Here is a 5375-nt window from a genome sequence, read left to right on the forward strand (position 1 = left end):
GGACTGGATTACTGGACGGTCTGGGAGAGGGGAAGAGGGGAGGCTAGGGAAGAGGAGGAGATGGGAAATAGAAGTCCATGGACAAATAAAGAGGAGGGAAGGTTAGCTCAGAATAGGGAAGATGATTCATTGTCAAATCTATCCAACAAAGAAGGCTCTCATTGCTTGGGGGAGGTGGAGAGCCTCCTGTCACCAGAGGTGTGCAAATAGAGGCTGAGCGACCATGCGCCATAGAGATATTTCTGTGAGGACTCCTGCATTGGCCAGGAGGTTGATTCATCCACTCAGTAAACTTCTGGAGAGGGCTGTCCTTGTCCGGCCCTATAATGGGACAGGGGATGCCAAGGTGAATGGGACATCACCCCTGGCCCAAGGAGTGCCCAGTCCAGGGAATGAGCTGGCCTTGAGGGTCCCTTCTACTCTGCAGTTCAGTCCTTTAAAGCATCCATGCCTTGGAGGGAGTTGGCTGAGGATTTTCAATATATGCCTTTTGGTATTGATCCACTGGAGCTGAAGCTGGCCGGGGAGCGGCAGGAGAACGCCGCAGTGTTATTAGTGTGGAGGACACGCTGTAATCTGTCAGTGTCACCCTGGTCGCAGCTGGCCGGGGAGCCATCCTGCTGTTAACTCCTCCTTTCCCAGCAGCCACCAAGCACACAACCTGCACAGCACCCTCGTCAGTGCCTCCATCTGTTCCTGTAGGAGGCGGAATGTGGGTGTTTACTCTTTTTCTATTTTCTCTGGCATGAGCCCTCTGCCCCAGTCACAATGATTTATTCAGTGTTTTCCAAACATACCTGGGACATTCCTACCTCTGTACCTTCAGTTACCAGCTTTCCCTACCAGCTACGGTCACTGAATTTACTTTCCATCCATCCATCCATCCATCCATCATTTTAATATCTAAAAAAATCTATCCATTTTTCCACTTCTCAAACCAGCTCTCCATCATCCAACAATCCATTCAATCATCCATCTTTCCACCTATCCATGAATCTATCCATCCAGCCAGCCAGCTATCCACCCACCACCCACCCTCCATCCATTCAACCTTGCAATTTAGTTCAGTCCAGTTCAGTTCAACTCAGCTCAGTTCAATTCGGCTCACCTTTATTCAGTTCATAAGATTCCTAGGTCTTGCCATGTGCCAAGCAAGTGAAAAGTGAGTCGTGTCTCTGCTGTCAAGGAGCCCAGGGCAGAGACCTCCTCATCCGTCATGGCCAGCTTTGTGTCTCACTTCTGTTAACCCTTTGCCAGTCCCCTAAGCAGAAGCAATTTACTCTAAAGGGCTGTTCTGTGGAAGAAAGTTTAGTCTGGTTTTCACAAACTCCACAGGACAGAGCTAAGGCAAGGAGAGAGGCAAAGTGTGGGAAGGAGGTGAGAGTGAGGTGAGCCAGTGGGGCAAGGATTTTGGCTCCGTGGAGGGAGGAGCTTCCATTCAGTGGTGAACAATCTAGCAGACAGAGTGGTTGTGTACTGGGGGATGGAGGTAAAGAGAAGGGGGCGAGGAGATCACTATTGGAGAAGTAAGTTCACGTAGGGGTGAAGACATGAGCTCTGGAGTCGACGGACTGCTGGGCTTACTGTCTAGACTCTACCGTATTGTTGCTGTGTGTCCTAGGGCACATATCTTAATCTCTCTGAGCTTCAATGTCCTCATTTATAAAATGGAGATAATAATAGGACCTAGCTCATCATGTGGCTGTTATGGTTATCATGGAAAATGCTTAAATTAAAGCCTGGCACAAAGGGAAAGCTCAACAGATTCTAGCTATGATTATTATCACTCTTTGTTGAGTACCAGCTACATCAGGGCACTGTACTAGGAGCTTTCACATTCAGTGCCTCCTCAGAGCATCCCAGCCACTAATCCTACATAGAAATCATTGAACCCATTTTTCAGATGAGGAAATGAAGGTTCAGGGAGGCTGTTTATTTTTAATTTTTTTAATTTTATTTTTTAAATTTTTGGTTGTGCTGCTCGGCATGGGGGATCTTAGTTCCCCGACAAGGGATCGAACGTGCATCCCCTGCGTTGGAAGCGTGGAGTCTTAACCACTGGACAGCCAGGGAAGTCCAAGGCTGTTTCTTGTTCACGTCACACAGCTGGTTAAGGATGGAGCTGGGCTTCAAATATAGGCTTTTCTAACTCTACTAATGCTCTCCTGCCGGCCCTTTTCTGCTGCCTTTCAAGGGGTGCGTGCTCTCAGATGCCAGGATTCAAAGACTTTCATCTCAGTTTCTGTTTGGGACACTCTTTTGGCCTTCCGTACTTTTAGCCTTGATTGTTAATTATTGTTTCATGTATGTTTTCTCTCTTTTCCAGAGAGTGTGAGATCAAGAAAAAAATTTTCTTTTCTACAGCAACTGAAGTGTTGACTTTGACCATGAAAGCTACGGAATTTATGATGTTTCTCTTTTTGCCTTGCTTGCCAGGAAGCTTGTACTTTTGTCACGTTGCTTCCTTCTCCTTTCCATGGTTTGGGTTTCTACTTTTAACATCCTTTTTCTTTATGTGTCTTTTGCTGTAAGCTCTTTCACCCTTGGGAGGAGCTTTTCATAAATAGACATTAATTGAATGGAAAAGGGCAGATTACAAATCACAAGTAAATAACTCAAACAAAACGATGAACTTCAGGAAAGGGATGTGTTTTACTTATATCTGTCCCTCCCACTGTGTCTAGCCATGGCTCTGGCTTGGTGAATTTTGCATGGAAACCTCAGTGGTGATTTTTCATGTCATTTCTGGGTCAGGGGCTGTCTTTGTACTTGGAATAAAATTCAAAGGCCTGCCCCATGAGGACCAACCCCTGCCCACTTCTTGCACCTCCTCCTGTGTCACTTGTCCCTTGCTCACCTAGGATAAAGATTGGATCATCTTTTAGATCTACTCACAGGCCAAGTTCTTTCCTGCCTTAAGAAACGAGTATTTGCACATGCTGTTCCCTCTGCCTGGAACCTCCCGCTCTCTTCCATCCCGTTTTCCTGGTCCTCCCTCTTTACCCTTCAAATTTCAGCTGAAAGCCAGTGTCTCAGAGAGATTTGTGATTATATAATTATTTGATTCTTAACTTGCTAATTTTTCCTCTTCCCTGCTTGAACGTGAGTTGCAGGAGGCTGGGACCGTGTCTTTCTTTTTTTTTTTGCGGTACGCGGGCCTCTCACCGCCGCGGCCTCTCCCATTGCGGAGCACAGGCTCCGGACGCTCAGGCTCAGTGGCCATGGCTCACGGGCCCAGCCGCTCCGCGGCATGTGGGATCCTCCCGGACCGGGCAGACTCCCAACCACTGTGCCACCAGGGAAGCCGTGTTCTAATGCTTTTTATTCATTAACTTCCTAACATAACTTAACCTTAACATAATTTAACCTTATATGTTAGGTGCTATTATTGTTTCCCTTTTGCAGATGTGGAAACTGAGGCATAGATACCTTGCCCAAGGTTGTGCTGCTAGTAAGTGGCTAGAGCCTGGTTTGAGCCCGGGCAATGTGACTCCAGAGCCCACCCTCTTAACCCCCAGAACTTTCCGCCTCTCTGAGCCTCAGTTTCCACATCTGTGAAGGGGGTGACAATACTTGCTTGCTAACCTATAATAGTATGTGGTTTGGTAGTGCCTGGCACATTGTAGGCTCCCCCAAATTCCAGTTTGCTGTGGCAAGACAGATAACCAGGGGTCTGGCCAGGGAGGGCATTAAAGCCTTTATTGTGAGGGCACTGGGGAGCCACTGAAGGTTTTCGAGTGAGGGAGTGACATAAAGAAGCAGTGGTTTAGCTCAAGTCCTACCCTTTCCCTCCCCTGGCTTCCTCCCTCCTCTCTCCCAGGAATCGCCCTCTGACAGCTAACTACATCCTGCCTGGCGTTGCTGTCTGAATTTCACATCCTTATGTCTTTTCACCCCCATGAGATCTTGAACTGTTTAAGGGCCATGACAGGTCATCCCAGACTTCCTGACTTGAATTGGATGGGAAGGGCTACTCCCCTCCCTCTCATGACAGACATTCTTGCTCCTGTTGGGCTCATCTCAGAGGGCTGCCTCAGAGAGCACACCTGTGGGCCTCTTTCCTTCTCCTCTTTGAGTAGTAGAGGCGGAGAGAGGTGCCTGGGGGTGATCTTACCATTTGCTTCTTATTCCCTTGGGATCCTTTGCATAACAGTGTGGGTGAGGTGAGACAGACGGGTAACTCAGTGGGAGAGGAAGGAGGGAGAGAAAGCAAGGGAGACTTGGGGGAGGAGAGCCAGAGCAAGAGAGAGAGGGAGGCTGAAAGAGAGAGGAGGAGGAAGGCTGGGCTTATTGCTTCAGGGCTGGGTACTCCTGGTGACAAAAATGGGCCATCTCACCTAGCGTGGCGTTCCTTTGTTCTGACCGATGTTTTGAGCACTTATAGACACACGAACATACACACATGCTACATGTGTCCATATAGATGCAAGTGCTTACCTGTGCCTGTAAATGCACAGATGGGTCTACAGGTGCATGTAGATTGAGTACGTAGAGACATACGTGCGGCGGGCAGCACGTCACGCTGAAGTACCACCTGCTCTGTGCGCCCACCCATGTTAGCTCACCCTTCTCGCCACGCCTTTGTGCAGCTTATCACATTTCTCAGCAAGCCTCTGTTTCCCTGTCCATGGTCCTGTCTCTACTGAGTGCTTCCTGCAGGAAAGTCTGTGTCCTTGTCACGTCTGTACACTTGGGACCAAGATCAAGACCTGGTGGGGACGTGGTCAAGAAAATTTGACAGACTGAATGGATATGTTTGTGTGAGTGGATCTAATTCCATAAGTGCGTGTTTGTGCACACTTGCACACACAGGCATGCATGCACATAAGAATATGTACATGCACACATGCTCACAGGCACACCCACTTTAGGGGCTATGAATGTGCCTCAGAGGTGTGCATGAGTGAACATATATGCACACACCATAGCTACAGCCTTATGCAGTGATATGTTGGTGTTTGACAATCAGCTCTCTATTAAAAAAGAATTGCCTGATTTGTAGCATTTGCCCATTTCTGTGGTGTAAACATTCCCATCACAGCCAATTTCAGGGTGCCAGTGTGTTGTCACTGAACTCAGAGTGGAGAGGAGATGCACGTGGTGGGTTCGTGTGAGCTTGTAAGAGGCAGCCCTTGCACACGCTGGATTTCTGTCTGTGATAGAGTGGTGGAGAGGGCAGGCAAGGCCAAGTTCCTCTGGCCTGGCCTGGGGGAAGCTGCAAGCTGGCCCACAGACAGTTCTTTCCAGAGCCTGTGCACCGGGGAGCGAGGCAGTCGTTGGCTACCAGCCAGCTTTCTCAGCATCGGCTTGGAGGCCGGTCCAAACTGATGCTCCTTGTTAGGCAGGTCTAGACACTCAACAAAACAGCAGGCTTC

The sequence above is a fragment of the Monodon monoceros genome, unplaced genomic scaffold (assembly GCF_005190385.1).
Source record: "Monodon monoceros isolate NGI ecotype Baffin Bay Population unplaced genomic scaffold, NGI_Narwhal_1 Super_Scaffold_6, whole genome shotgun sequence".
NCBI classification, from domain to species: domain Eukaryota; kingdom Metazoa; phylum Chordata; class Mammalia; order Artiodactyla; family Monodontidae; genus Monodon; species Monodon monoceros.